General features: G+C 41.6%; 1 long non-coding RNA gene across 1 annotated transcript; it reads left to right on the forward strand.

Annotated features, from left to right (window-relative positions):
• Nucleotides 1–14,130: 14,130 nt before the first annotated feature.
• LOC146288791 (uncharacterized) lies at nucleotides 14,131–16,408 on the forward strand. Its single transcript, XR_014755190.1, has 2 exons — nucleotides 14,131–14,304; nucleotides 15,369–16,408. It is a non-coding gene; the product is annotated as an uncharacterized LOC146288791 (long non-coding RNA).
• Nucleotides 16,409–16,741: the final 333 nt, after the last annotated feature.

A 16,741-nucleotide genomic window follows, 5' to 3' on the forward strand; every position in this document is an offset into this window, starting at 1 on the left:
CCATAATAGACTATGTGGGCTGGAGTTTGTTTGCATTTCCCTGAGAGATTCAAAGGCATGTCCTGTATCTTGTCAGACTAGGATTTTGGCTGCTGAAAAGAAAAGATATGTAAAAAGTATGTAAAAAAAATACTTTCCCAATTTCATTCCTCGCTTGTCCTGTAAATGTACACTGGGTTCAAACCATTGTGGAAGAATAACTTGTACAACAACTGAGTGACTCCCCAGTCAACACTGTGGAGTCGTTCCGCTTCATGGGCACTATCCTCTCCCAGGACCTCTAGTGGGAACTGAACATCAGCTCCCTCACCAAAAAAGCACAACACAGGATATACTTCTTGCGGCAGCTGAAGAAGTTCAACCTGCCAAAGACAATGATGGTGCACTTCTACACAGTCATCATTGAGTCCATCCTCACCTCCTCCATCACCATCTGGTACTTGGCCACTGCCAAAGACAAGAGTAGACTGCAGCGTATCATCCGCGCCGCCGAGAAGGTGATCGGCTGCAATCTGCCATCTCTCGAGGACCTGCACACCTCTAGGTCCCTGAGGCGAGGAAGAAAGATTGTGGCCGACTCCTCCCATCCTGAACACACTCTGTTCCAGCCACTCCCCTCCGGCAGGAGGCTGTGGTCCATCAGACCAAAACCTCACACCAACAGTTTCTTTCCATCTGCAGCTGGCCTCATCAACAAGGCTAAGGACTCTCAACTGTCACTGCCACATTTATAGTCACTTTATTGCACATTGCATAAAATCACTATATTGATCGTCATCGACATATCTACCTGTCATATTTAGACTGTTGTACATTTTCTACTTTTTATTTTTTTAATTCTCATATGTTTATCGTATGTACCTTCCTGCCAGTAAATTATTTGTTTGTGTAAACTTACTTGGCGAATAAAGCTGATTCTGATTCTAATTAGCATTGTCAGAGACAATTACCAACTACATAAAGGCAAGGTTGGTTTAAGGTTGCATACTGGGCAATGGTGTCAAAGAATCATTTCCTTTGCGTACATGAACACCCCAGCTGTTACAACTCCAGTTTAGTACATCATTATCAGAGTAATCTATGGCGCATATCAAAGTGTCTTGTGTGTACTCAAGAGAGGCATCATCACCTCTGCAAGCACAAGGGAAAACCCTGTTGTGATGCAACACCAGCAACCACATCCACACTCAGCTGCCAGCTTCAAACACACGGACACACAAACACAGCATTCCCCCTCTTACTTTAATTGGTCATGTCTATGCGATGCGTCGGTAGCCTGAATTAAGTTCACATGTAACATATAAATGACTGATTAGATGCACACAGAGTGGATAGAATGTGTGCATTTGTGCACCTGCATACGCTGTTGAGACACATCCCAAGCTACGAAAGAGCACAGCTTATTTCAAGACTTGTTTCACAATGCCTCTTGTAGCAATATTGTGGCAACAGTTCCCAGAATCATCTATTGTAAACTTTGTTTTATTACATTTGACCTTGCATATCCTTCATAACTCTCCAGATAAGGTATGACGTGTTGGGCTGGACAGTTGATGTTTTGTAGTTGAATATATGGTCCTTTAGATGCTTGGTGTCTATAATCATATAGACATGAACTGTATCTCTCTCGGGAACTGGGAGACAAAACTCCTCCCTAAACAAACTGTATAAACATTAACTGATGTGGCCTTGTGAAGTGAGACCTCTGGTGACGTTGTTTCCTTCATTCATATACGCTGAATGCTGCATAACCTCGCGCCTATCTGTGTCGCAGTTTCGGTTTGACTCATTGACGTGACTCGACGATGGACTCCAACCCCACCGCAGAGTACGAATTGTTCTGTGCAATGCGCACATGCTCTTCTGAAAGAGTTGTAAAGTCAAATTAGTTTTGAGGAACCATCTTTGATTGTGCAAGTGATCAGTTTGAGAGTTTTTCAGTGATAAACTTCTGTCTTTCAAACGTGGTTCAAGGCCATCAGGTGAAATTCAGATGAAGACTTACTTATGTACACATCCCTTTTCATAAAATGTCATCTGAGGAAGTGGTGCCCATCTACACATCTAGGAGGGGTGTAATCAGCCCCCAGACTCAAGCTTGACAGACTCAAGTTCATCAAGTTCATTTTTTAATATCCTGTGCTAGATGTTGGCCTCTGAAAACTCATCAACACTAAAGCACATTTATTTCTTGAGGGAGAAATACTGACAGGCAGCAATGTAATATTAGGTGGCTTCATCCATTTACTTCCTCTTTGAATGAGCTATAATAACTTACTCTGTGAAAGTATGATGCTGAGTATAATCTTACAAAAGGAATGGGAGATGCTGACGTCCTAACGGCAAAAAGGGCAATTGAGAACATTTTGAAACAGTGAAGAAATCAAATAGAGGAAGAGAATTTACTTATTCATGTCCTCTGGACTTTGCACTTGAGGTCAGTGTGGTGTGGCCTAAGTAATATCCTTGCCAACCTTGGAAACCACAAGTCTTTTCATAAGACACTAGGCGATTAGACACCTTTTCAGAAGACCAGTTTTAGGTAATCAGCGTAAAATGTAAGTTGTCTTTCCACAAGATAACTGGAGTCAGTCATTTCAACCAATGCACATACCTTGTTTCATTTAGGAACTTCACATAAATCAACCAATACTTGTCCTTTTTCTTCATCATTGTTTTTGTTTGTGCCTTGTGATTGGAGGACTAGAACAAGCTCCACCCCCAGCCTGGGAGTTCAGGGCAGACTTATGGGATGTGGTGCTGGGGTGAGGCTCTCAGAGAAGGAGCTGTTGTCTTTGCTCAGTGAACCCTCTTTCAGTTTCAGCCCAAGGGCAGCTCCTATTCACTAGTTAAGATGGTTGGAGCCCTGCCACTTTAAACAAACAAGAACCAGCGTGAACTGTTTTGATCAGATATAGTCTGACGTCTTTCCAGTTTAACTCGCTCAGATGTAGTGGGGGAAGTCTGTATTTTCTGCTTTGTACCTGAGGTAACTGCAGGTCTTAATCATTACTCATTCTTGTAACAAGTAACATTTACAGTTAAAAAGTATGTTGCGACAAACAAGATTATTTTAATAGGCTTGTTTGTCCTAGTGCTCTGACGTCTGATTCCAGTACCAATTAAATGGACATTGCTTGCCATTCATCAAGACATAATGATACATTAGTGATGGCATCTGACAGCTTATTATTGTACGCTTGACACTAATAGGTATTGGCAATGACATTACTCAGTAATACTTATTTGCTATGACATTACTCAACAGCAAAAACCAGGTATGCAAAAAGCTAACTTACAATAGCCCTATTACAAAATAATTAAATTTTTGTTGTTGTTTCATTTGCATTTTGTATGCTGATTTATTGTTATTAAAATCACAGGGCTCACCTATAAAACCTGTTTGTCAGTCTGACTACTCCCAAAAAACAAATGAACTTGCATAAAGTCACTGTATTTCAGTTTTGATATAATGTTTTCCAAAGAAGTGTGCTTCTTGAAAGCATCTGGGGTTTAATTCTTTGTTTTTCTTCAAATACTCTGTAAATAAAATGTTCTGAAAGAAAGCCCACGTCTACATACACCCACAGGGGATACTCCCCTCCACAATGCACACTGTAAAAATAAAAAAGTGTAAAAAAACTGGAACAATCTGGCAGCTAGGACGCCAGATTACACCCATTAAATTACGGCAAAAAAAGTTTTTTCATTAACATTAATTAACCGTAAAATAATTGTAATTTTCCAGTACCAAATGTACGAGATATATCTGTAATATCACATTTCAGGCTGTTTTTTGCCAGTAAATATGATTTTTATTAATTCTACTTCTCTGTAAAAAAAAACGGCATTTTCAATAAATAAAAATAATCAATAAAGCCTAAATAAGTTATTATGATTTAACATGTTCATTCCAAACTACTCATGTGCACAACACACACCATCCAGATGCTGTAATCTGTATCCAGATGCTACAGATATTCCCCGGTGCACCAGATTTCAACTGAAGCACCAGCTAGCTGTACGAATTGGAGAGCATTTCCCCACGTTTATTTCTAAAGACAGGTTAGATCCCCATCTAACTGGACAACATTCACACTTAGGGTGAACACTTAATGTATCCAAACTAGAACGAACACAACAACAAAAATCCAAACAATGCTTATCTAACTAAGCTTAAACCTTTAACTCTGTAGCTTTTCAGCTTGCCGCAGGGCATTCTGGGTGACAGGAGCACTGGCTACACAACTATCTAATCAAATTTCCTTCGACCTACTCTGGTGTCTTTACTTGTATTCATTTAGCAGACTTCCAAGAGAGAGCTTTATTAAAAGTGCATTGGTCAATGATCATAAACAACGAGATAGCCCCAAAAAGGCTTTTGTAGTCTTTAATATTGACTAGTGCATGCTGGGATTGCATGACGTCAACTACCCAAGCTCAGTTCACAATTCAAGGTTCCTATGTCTAAACCAAAAATTATGTTATTAAGTTATTTGGCAGTGGGATGAAAGTCAATATCAGCAAAATAACTGTTAAAATAGCTAGTTTTGTTAAAGTGAAGTTGTGTGTTTTAACAGAACATTTGTGAAAATGTTATTAATATTTGTAAAAAATCAGACATTTTAGTGTATTTTTTTAAACAACGTTGGCTGTAATTGTTATGCAAAATTATAAATTTACAGTTTGCCATTGCTGCATCTGCATTTCCTGTAATTCAGAAATACAGAAAAAAACATGTATAATTTACAGAAAAAGTTCGATAATTAAAAAAATAAATAATTACAGTGTATGTAAGCTGCACTCAATAGTCTTGGGTATAGGTCTGTTTTGTCTTTGTCAGTTGTATGTTTGAGTGATTTGCATTAGTTTGCATTTGCATGCAGGTGCACATTTGTGTGGTGTGTGTGCAGGGCCGGACTGCCCGGTGGGCCGACGGGGTTTGGATGTTCAAAAATAACTGCCCACTTTCATCACCAACCGGCCCTCTGACATCGCAGGTACCTCCAACTATTTTCCATATATCACAGCTTGAACACGTATAACGTGTTGCCTTGACAACTTTATATATTATAGGTTATACGTGTTTAAGATGTGTAATATGGAAAATAGTTGGAGCGAGCCGATTGACGCAAACGTTTGCGTCGCTCTGCTCGCGAGCAGTCAAAGTTGTTTTTGAGAGTGAGAGCATGTCGCACCCAAGCGCAAAGGTGGAGCTGAAAAGCTCAAAGAGAAAAGATGTCTGGAGGAATGTGCATTAAAATGTTTAAAAATGTCAAATTTATTTGGGAAACCACCGACTGGTGACAGTGATACGATGGTAAGTTGTGGCGTTTGGCCAATGTTAGCTTGCTTTTTACATATGAGGTAACGTTCCCTACAAGCTAGCCTTGCTAACATTAGGTAGATAAATGTCCAAAATTGAGACCGTTATGATCTGGTAAAATAAGCAAGCTGGCGCTGTTGTCATCATTGAGATCATCTATTTTAACATGCCAATCGTATTTACTTGCTTACAATCGATGAGAAAGCTATCCATCGTGGTAGTTGTAAAGAGGGCAATCTTATCATTTCCAATAACTTATGTCAAATAACCAGCTAGTTTGTTATGCTAAAATCACCGTGTAACACACAACAATTACATTATAAACAATGTAAATGTTGTCTAGATTGATGATTCTGCTGCTGGAAGTAGCAGCCAGGGGTCCCAGGGCCAAGATAAGACCCAGGGTACAAGGTACACTGTAAGTTACACTTTAATATACTAAGTACAAAAATAGGGTATTTCAATTTAGCACATGTATTTAAAGTATATGTATCAAATACTCTTTGAGTGTACTTACTAATAGTGGAAAGTTAAGTACAAAAATTATACTTGGTACACCTTAATGTAATGCACTTAAGTGTACTTTTTTCACATGGGGCGCTAATACTAAATACTACCATAGTTTGCTGATAGTGTTGTGTCAATGGTTTAACATACTAACATAATCCCTATTTACCACTCATGTAGGCTGCACATGACAGTGACAGAGATAGCAGCCAGATTGACAGAGAAAGTGAAGGCCAAGATGACAGGGATAGTGAAGGCCAAGATTTTGAGTATTTCACCAGGCCAAAGTCAGACACATTTGACCTCTTCTTCAGTTTTTATCCCCAGCAGAAGGCAGACAAGGCTGTAGTGCAGAAGGCTTTTTTTGCAAACGGCACAAACAGAAAATGGCTATCATCAGTCAAGAAAAAGAAGCCCTCTTCTGTTCCCTTTGTCTGGCCTTTGCTAATCCCACAGAAAATAGGTTTTTCACCACTGGTATGTCCAACCTCACACAAATACACCAGAGAGTTGAAGAGCATGAGAAGAGCAACCTACACAGAGGTTGCGCTGAGGCATATTTCCTCAGAACCTCAAGAAGCACGATCCAGGACCTTCTCATGGGACCTCAGATGTCGCTTCACAGAGAGCAAGTCCGCGGGAGGCGACAAGTGTTGGAGCGCATTATAGATGTGCTGAAGCTCATAGCCAAAAGAGGTTTGAGCTACAGAGGCAATCAGAAAGAGGCAGCATACACACATGAGGACGACACCATTGACCATGGTAACATTTCGGAAATGTTTTACTGGGAAAGTATGACGTTTGTCTCAAGGAACACCTCACTCTCTGCATCGAAAAAAGCAAGCAGACACACCAGTCTGGTTCAAGAAAAGGTAGAGGTTCCATTGTCACTCTCCTATCCAAAACGACCATCGACTACATCATCACCACCATTCAACCCGTTATGAAAAGTACCATCGCTGCTGAAGTCCGGAAATCTATAATGTACTCGGTCCAGATCGACACCACACAGGACATCGCAGCCCAAGATCAGTGCTCGGTTGTCATACGGTATGTGACAGACACTGTTCATGAGCGACTAGTTGCTGTCATCAGATGTGAGGCTTCCACTGGGCAGTACTTTGCCCAACTTGTGAATGATGTGCTGGAGACCATGGATCTGGATGTGAAGCAGTGTATTAGAAATTCCACTGATGGGCCCTCCAATATGCAAGACCAATATAAAGGCTTCTCTGCACTGCTCTCCAAAAAGTGCCTGACTCAAATCCATGTGTGGTGCTATTCACACATCCTAAACCTTGTGCTGTCAGACACAACACAGTGTGTACTGGCAAGTGACTCTCTTTTTTCCCTGTTGAATAACATTGCTGTCTTCTTCAGAGAGTCCTACCAGAGGATGAATATCTGGGAAAAGGAGAGCAAAGACCCAACACGCAGACGTCTCAGCTCGATAGGAGAAATGCGCTGGTGGTCCAAAGATGCAGCTGTGACAAAGGTGTTTGGCTCTTTTGGAAAGCCAGACGGGGCCCTGTATTTTGATGTCCTCCACTCCCTCTCAGCCATTCAAGATGGAGAAACCATCAATGCCACGGCACAAGTAAATGCAAAGGGATTTATCGGCCAGCTTCTGAAGTATGAGACTATACTAACAGCTCAAATCTTCCTGCAAATTTTCCAGGTCACGTCACCAGTCTCAAAATACCTTCAGACAAGTGGAATGGACATCCTGACAGCTCATCGGATGGTTGCGGCTGCAGAAGCAGAGCTGAAGGATATGACCAGAGATTTTCAGAGTCAAGACAGCGGCCGACACATTTGTCCAGTGGGCCAACAATACACTACAGGAGCAGAGTGAGGAGACTGATCTGGAGGTGGAGACCACTCTGCCACAGAAACGGGGAAGAAGGAAGAAATCCATGCCTGGAGAGATGTCCCGAGATGAGTCTGTAACTGATGCCGAAACATCTTACAAGATTGAGGTCCACAATCGAATCATGGACACAGTCGCAGGAAGCATGCACCAGCGTTTCCTGAAGAATGACACTTTGTTTGCTGATCTGGCACTTCTGGACCCGAAAAACTTCAGCCAGGTTACATCTTACGGCAAAAGTTTCCCAGAGGCAACACTCCAAGAGTTGAGCAAGTGTTTGCTGCCATTTGATGACAGAGAAACAGAGGCCGAGTTACAAGGCAAACTCAAATGTCTAGCACAACAGTGGGATAGGCTGAAGGCATCAGTATTTGATGAGTACACAACCAAGACAACAGAACCCGGGCCAGAAGATACTGAAGATGAGGCAGAGATAGTATACAAAAAGTGCTCATCTTGCAAGGACTGTCCAATCTGTTGCCACCGACTTCTGGTGCAGTACAACGTCCTGACAGATGCATACCACATCATAGGCCTTGCATACAAGAGTCTATTACAGAAACTCCCGGGCCACTTTTTTTCCCCAGTCCGTCCCAGTGTGTGTGTGTTTTGTGTGTAGAATTCCAGACAAGTGTATACACGTGAGTTTTAAGGTGTTCAAACGTGAGTCTGAGTAAATAGAAAAATAGAAGGGTGAGATTTAACCAAAATGAGACTTTGTAAGTGAGAGAGAGACGGAGTGTGACCAAAAGTGACAGAGTCGGAGAACGTCAGCATGAGGGAGTTACTCAACCCGCTGTTGGCCTGTGGCCATAAACACATAGCCATACTCTTAGTCAGGGCCGGCATACACATAATTAAGTCTGTACACATAATGGTTGGCTGTATCTCAGGTAACCATTTTCATATGGGGCATTCCTGGAACTGAGATACTTACTGGAAAATACTGTAATGCTAGTAGCTAGCACTGTCTTTTGATACTGTGAGTGAAGGTGGGAGGACATTATCTGTCTAAATGTTTATAACACTGACAAAATGTCTTTTGTTGGTGCATAAATTAGAGAATTCATCATGTCTAACAAGTATAATGAGTAATGTAATACATAGTACAGTTAATCCTGTGACTTCGAAAGCACAGTACGGTGACACACAAGTCAACTGAATGTTTACTGTACTGTCTGAATTGTACACGTCATATACCAATCTCCAAGTCTTTGAGTAAACATGATCTGTTTGAGCCTGTACAGACAGGACCACTGTTTTTTCATAAGGTGGCCTACTCAGTGCATACAATCTTTCCGTCATCCACACGGGAAAGGTAAATGGTGGATGATTAAGATAGTGTAATCAATGCTATCTGTCTCAAAGTCTATTGTTGTACAAACTATTAAAATCCACTGACGGTAACAGTCCAAATTTTCAGCAAAGTCTACTGCAGTGAAGTATTGAAGTATGGTGTGGAGTTCCACTGTGACTGCTTTTAATTTGAGGAGAGCCAGAATCGTCACATGGTTTTAAAATGTATTCAGATCAAACTCAACAGTGTGTTGTGTATTTCAGCATACAACATAATTATGACAAGCTATACTAAGCTATACATAAGCTATACTCAATTCTTTGCTTTCTGCAATATAACACCTTATTTATCTTCTGTTTTTTGTCTTTCTTGCCAGCTGTTGCCTGTTAACACAGTATGATATTCATTAAATTCTGTAACTACACTAGATGCAGGGGCCTGGAGTCAACTCCAACACACGCTTATGTAGAGAGACTCCCAAGGCGGTTTGCTTGATTTTGTAACAGCCATCTTGGCTTGTCCTCTGTTGTGGGGGTGGTGTTTTCTCTCGCCCAGATGGCCAGAAATGGCAGATGGAGACTTTAACCTTCATGGCTAACAGACACTCATATGCTGCGGTAGCTTGCTAGCTACCAACCCTTACACCCAGACTTAGTGTACGGTCTGCTGTGTAGATAATATAATGTGAGTGAGATCATCAGATAGTTGGTGTTGGAGTCTGTTGTGTGACCAAGCTCCCTAAATCTTCCACCGAGTTCTCTTTCGTTATAGAAATAACTTTACTTTCATCCATACCAGAGTCTGGCATTTTGGAAAAAAGCTTGTTTATTCTGGCTGTCCCTGCAACTAAGAAGCCTCCCAATAGCATGATGTTGTCACCACAATGCTTCTCTGTAGGGGCAGTATTGTCAAGGTGATGAGTAGTACTTTCGGGCAAATTTGTTACTTTGATATACAGTAAGTTTGCCCATTTCGGCATTATTATGGATAGTGACAGGGTATGTAGAGAAACAGGAAAGGCAGGAAAGATAGAGAGGGGATGACAAGCAGTAAATGTCCCTGGCTGGAATGGACCCTGGGGCACTGTTGTAAGTCATTAGCCTATGCGTTCTATCAGGTGAGCCACCAGGACGCCCCATAGCACACATTTTCAACCTCCTCTAGACCAAGTGTACATCATGTTGGAATGTGGCAAGAGCTCCATGAATTCAGAACAGAAGGACCAGGCAGTGGAACACTGGAGCTGGGAGAATGGAATCCTTTCTTTGGCGCCTTCCATCAGGGCTACTTGCTGTCTCTTTGTCAGTTCTAAAGTGCAGACAAAACAGACTGGTCCTCGTCTCTTGAAGGAAAAAAAGAAACTCCTCCCTGGGGTTTTCTTTTTCTTGGTTGGTGCCATGAAGAGCCAAGCCCAAGTTGGCTGGAATGTTGACAGGGCCTGAGGAGCAGGTGGCCTGGGCAGGAAAAGTGGCACAGACTGGTATGACTCTGATGTCTGGGAACAGTTATCCTTTTTATCAAAACTATTCTCCGCTCTTCTCCCGACTCTCTGGAAAATGCATGGCATTTAGCGTCAGTGGGCAGGGCTCTGATACACAATTTACATTTGAAAACATTCAAACTCACACCCAATGGACCCCACTCCTGGATTTATGAAGGCAACAGCCCAGGAAGACTGCAAGTAGCAGAGGTGGTTAAACTAGGGACTGGCTCACCATGGGTGACATGACTGTGGTGCCTGCAGATCTGTCCTTGGCACTGACTCAACTTGACATCTCTAGCTTTCTGGAGCTGCTAATGGTCCTTATTTTCTAGCTCCCTGCTGGCCCACTGTGCTATTGGAAACTTCCAGTACTACTTCCAGAGCTAGTAATTCAGTTTTAAACTTTGAATACTTATCATGATCAATAATGATAATTCTTTCATCTATTCAATGATCAATTATTGGGTATTGTGTGTTTAGATAAAAATCGCTTAAAAAGGTGTATTTCTCTGAGAATGTATTTATTTAATACTCATTCAGAGTATCCAATCCAATCCAGACCAATCCTTTACTTGAGAACAGTATGTTATGTGTTAAAGGGGTCATTGACTGGGTTTTTGGTGTATTTCACACTGTTCCTTAAGGCAGTGGCTTTCAAACCTTTTTTTCAGCGACCCACATTTTCAAAATGACAAACCATCGCGACCCAAATTGTATGAAAAGGGGTGTTTTAATAGAATAATTTGTTCTAATTGTCATTAGTAATAATATACACCACCACAGCTGTCCTGCTAATGCATGCAAAGTCTGTGTTTGACGTGATGCTTATTCGGAAAGAAAGATAAGTACTTCAACACTTAATGTGAGCGCGCGCAACGCCCTCACATTAAAATTTTGGGCTTTTGGGCTAAAATTTTGGGCTTTTATTTGACTGCAAAATAGTTTTATGAGCTTTATGTAAAATAAACATAGCAGTTTTTTTTACCAAATGATGTTGGGTCTTTGGGCAAGGCACTTTACCCTACTTACCTCGGTGGGGAATGTCCCTGTACTTACTGTAAGTCGACCTGGATAAGAGCGTCTGCTAAATGGCTAAATGTAAATGTAAGGTCTCCGAATAGGGTATATAACATTGGTTGGGCTGAAAATGACCCGGGTGCTGTTCTATGCCCCCGTGTGCTTCCTGTGAAATTGTCCCGGGAAAAAACGCTAGGTTTTCTCCTTTTATGGTATGCTCATGAATATATAGATGAGCTGCCCGCTGATTGGTTGGTTTTCACCAAGTGAAGCTGCAGACAAAAAAGCAACATGGCCAACAACATACACTGAAACAACAAAGGTGGAAGGTGGAAAACGTGCAAATAAATCTATTGTGTTTACACAACACTGTTTTCAACAGATTGACTAGATATTATTTGAAATGATTACATTAGTTGTTTCCACTTCGGTTGTCGAAGCAAACTGGATCGACTGTCATGGCGAAAGGTGGGGTAGGACCCAAGTGCAGGAGAGTCGGCAGGCAAAGGGGTTTATTACTCAAAACCGGGAAACAAACAGGTTGCTTGCAGGGACAAAGGGTAATGACCAGACAAAGACTGGACACAAAACAGGAACCTAAATACACAGAAACAAACAAGACACAGGTGAACACAATGAAACTAACGAGAACTGAACGAGACACAGGTTAAGACAATGAGACAGGGAAACACTAGGGCAGGGCAAAACCAAAAACGGGGGCACAGCAGTGGCTGTGACATCGACTTAGCTGGGTAATGTTACAGTTTAGCAACCAAACTATATTGTGATTCAACTCAGCTTCAGTTAGCTAGATATCTTGCTGAAAAATAAAATGAAAAATAACCTGACAAAGATCTGGACAAACATGCATTGTGAATTGTAGATTTATATGACAGGGCCCGACAGTAACGATGGCCCGATGGCCAAGGGCCAGTAAAAAGTAACGTCGGGACAGTAAAACTAGCAACTCACTGCAAATTATTGATTGAAAAAAAAATGTGCATTGTAAAAGTTAACATCCTTCATATGTTTTGCTATCTGCTAAATGCATAAACAACTTTGCAGCTCGTGGGGCGCACAGTTGGCAAATCAAGAGTTGAGGAGTGACGAGTGGTTGTCAAATTGTAATTCCCTATACATTTTTTAATATCTGGCGCAAGACAATAAAGTGAAGATGGCAGCAAAGTAGAGCCACAAGCTCAAACGGAAGCAACTTTTTTTATGGAACGAAGATGCACTGTGTCGTTTGTCGTATGTGTAGCATCCCCATTTAGCTGCTAGGCTCCATGACGCCGGGTAAGAAGGGCTAGTGAAACTGATCACCAAAATAACGAGGGGGAACCCACTTGTCTGGCAGATTAAGACATGTTCGTAGGAACCTAGCGAAAAACAGCCTAAACTTTCCAAGACTTTTAGCTAGGTTTATAGTGATACCTAGCGAAAAATAGCCTCAACTTTCCTGGACTTTTAGCTACGGTACTAATGCAGAAGGAACGCTGATATCGCTGTCTTACTACAACGTCGTATCTAGGCGTCGTTGCTAACGTGTGCTGACATTGTGCACACCCAATACATTCCAAATTTGTAGGTCTCACATGCGCGAGTGCTTGTAAAAAATTCTCGCACTGCCTCAAAAACTGGTCGCAAAATGCGACCATTTGGTCGCAGTCTGGAGCCCTGAACCGTAAGAAATGGTTGTGAAGTCATTTACACTCCCATCAAATCATTAGAGCTTAATTAGGGTTCCTCCGGTAGGAGGAAGCCAATTGTTTTTGTTAGTATTCCTATTATTAGGGTTCCTCCGGTTGGAGGAAACCTATTGTTTTTGTTAGGATTTAGGGTTCCTCCAGTAGGAGGAAACCTATTGTTTTTGTTAGTATTCCTATTATTATTATATTTCTCCGCTAAATGGCCCAACAGCTCAAAAAGTCCTGGACCCGATTTTTTTACAATTTGGCCCAATGATAAACAGGTCCCTCACTACTCCCACACGGCTAGTGGCCCATGTGCGCCCATAGGTGGCGCTATAAAACACGCCCAAAGTCTACGCGATTTTCCCAGCGCCCCATTACTCCAAAATGCCTGAAAATTGGTATACATGCCTTATTTCTCATGGGGAACAAAAAAGCCTCATGAACCCATTAGGTCCGCCATGATAGATTTTGCTGTACTGTCCACATTTGGTACAACCTTCAAAACCCTTCTCCTCATGAACCATAGATCCAATCAACTTGAAATTTGTTACAGATGTGTAGAATACATGTTTTTTATAAAGGGTCAAATTGAATAAGAAATGCAATACAAAATGGCTGAAAGAAGTGTGTTTATGTAAATGTCCAAATTGCCTAAATATTTTTTTTGTTAATAAATCAAATATAATTTTGACTGATTGTATTTCAAACCTAATAGGGTTCAAGACAACATCAATCTCTAGAAACAAAAACAATTTTCACCTTGGTATGTCAATATATGATTGAATTAAATTGAATTGCTCCACAGTGCGCTCGCTCCAAACTCTCACAGACTCATCCTGCCCCTTGACACTAGGGTGACCACTTTGCGTTGTGTCGCACAGCATTTTCACCCCTTGTTCCGCACGTCGCATATTGAAAATGCTGTGCTATACAGCGCAAAGAGGAACAGGTGGTCAACCTACTGACATGCGAGCTTGGCGAGATGCACACACATCCTTTCTGAAAATGGTGTGCTGACCAAGCCCCACCCTCACCCTCATTTTGCTTCCAATCGCAGCTCGCCGCTACGAATATAAATTATTTTTTGGTGGCCATTGTTGTTATCAACTGGTAAGTCCTATTTTTACACATTTTAAGCTAGAATCAATGATTGGGTTCGTGAAAGTACACTACTCTTGAATTATGTTGAAGGTTTGAGCACTTTGAGACATTTAGATCGTGAGTTTGAAGTGACGGAAAACCGAACTCGAAAAGTAGCTAGCTTTTTCCCTCTGTGTAATTACTGAATCATGTAGCATCTCGGTGAATTCATCAAAACGGTAGAGGAGGGCAGCTATTAGGAGAACAAGCAATTCCCCACAGACCTGTCGGCTCAGAATTTTGATTTGGGTCGAGAAAGTCTTTGTAATAAGCCTATGCGCCAGGGAGACCGCATAGGCTTAGGCGGCAGCCATGTTTTGGTCGCGTCATGTTCATAAGTTCACCATTTTACAGTTCGGTCGACACAAAAAATGTGTTTGTTACCAAACCTCGAGGAGGGAAGCCTTTAGGAGATGTAGGAATTGTGCTTGTAGCCAGATGCTCCGATTATTTTTGTGATTTGTGGAAAACTTGCAAGTGGAGTGAGACTGCATCCTGAGGGTACATTGTTTTGACTTGGCCTCAATGACAGACTCGGCTCGCTCACTCACTGGCAGTGTGTAAACGATATCGTAATTCACTAAATTCTAGTCCTAAAACGTCAGGGAGGGCTGCTTTTTGTAGACAAGAGTCTACTGAAGATAGCCAGTATGTAGGATCCTTTAAAACAAGCCTATTTCATTTGTCATTTTCCTGAGAAAGCAACCTACATTAGCCAGGCTAGTTTCACTCGGTCAGCCTATTTAAAGGTCTCTGACAGTCAGAATCACTGTTTACAGTCAAAGGTCGAGCTGGTCTTTGGTCAGATGTGTATATTGACCAGTTTAGAGCTAAATACTCTTGCCAGAGCCTGGAATCGAGCCAAATGTTTTGAGTGACTTTGCATGGCCGGGTCTCCATCAGTTCAACACATTTGGATTCAAGCTCAAGTAATGCCACTGCATTTCACAGTCAAAACTGTAGTTTATGTCAAGTGTAGATGTAAAAAGCTTAATTTTTCACAACTGACATGGATCCTTTCTTCATTTTTACAGGTCTGGAGGGTCATGCTGAGGCCTGCTCAACACAGTTCAGGATGCTGAGAGAAAAACTGATCCCTTGCTGGACTACCCCCCTCTAGCTGGACAGCTTCTCTTCAGCCCTGACCCCAGGACAGCTTCATCCAGCTGGCCTGCCCTGACTGTCTGCCTGCAGGCCCTGATTGCCCCTGCCTGCCAGCCCTCCAGAGACAGTCACCCCACAGACACAGTAGCTCTGCAGACTGCTTTTTTGAGGACATTGATGAAAAAGGACAAACCAGCTTTTTTTACTTTGATGAAAGTCTAAATCAGCGGTCCCCAACCTTTTTTGCGCCACGGACCGGTTTAATGTTGCAATATTTTCACGGACCGGCCTTTAAGGCATGGCGCATAAATACATAAAATAAAATGATACGACCGGCATACAAACGGTGGCATTTTCTAAATACAATAATAAACGTGAATCCACTGTGTACTCTTATGCAACTTTATTAGCAGCGGCCTCGTAACATCGTGCCAACAACATAACATGAATCCTCTCTGCCCTTATTATGTCCATGTCTCTGCGGCTCTGCCCCAAACACTCTCTGGTCGCTATGGTAACATTTAAACATGCCTTCAAAATAAGACGCAACACAAAAACAAATATTTAAAGTGCATGAAAAATACAATGTTAGCAAGTTGTAGGTTTCATTTGAGCGGCAACGTACCGAGTAACCGAGACAAGCTACAAGAGTATGTGATAGACGGATGTAACAACCAGAGGGAATCCGGTCATTTTTCAAAATAAAACTTTTTTATTTTTATTTTTATAAAACTGAAAAAATGTAATTATTTATTATTTCTCTGCGGACCGGTACCAAATGACCCACGGACCGGTACCGGTCCGCGGCCCGGGGGTTGGGGACCGCTGGTCTAAATGTTTAATCCTTTCCATGTCCCAGCATGCCAAGCTGCTGACTTTTAGTCTCTTAAGTAGTGAAACCAGTTCAAGTTATAGACGTTTTACCTGAATCTAATGATTAGTCATCTGAATAAAAAAACACTCAAGAGAAGTACTGCTTCTTGGATGATTTGTGCTCCACATCAGTTCATCTTACACATTTGCCTTTGTTTCCATGGGATTCATGGAATTGCTAGTTTCTGCTCCACCATTGTGTAATAAAAAATAATAATTTAGGACAGCAATTCAATTTTTGTGTTTTCTTTTCGCATTACACACATTTAGTCAATGTTTTCTTAAACTCAACCGATTGTTATAATTTTACAATACTGTTCATATTGAACAGACATCAGTGTTTGGGAAGATAACTGTATACCTCCACTTTTGATTTGTATTTCCATCGTAAATTTGGTCTTTAATTTCAATTGGAAGTGGAATTAAAAGG

This window comes from Hypomesus nipponensis, chromosome 5 (genome assembly GCF_054491055.1).
Source record: "Hypomesus nipponensis isolate SF chromosome 5, ASM5449105v1, whole genome shotgun sequence".
NCBI lineage: Eukaryota > Metazoa > Chordata > Actinopteri > Osmeriformes > Osmeridae > Hypomesus > Hypomesus nipponensis.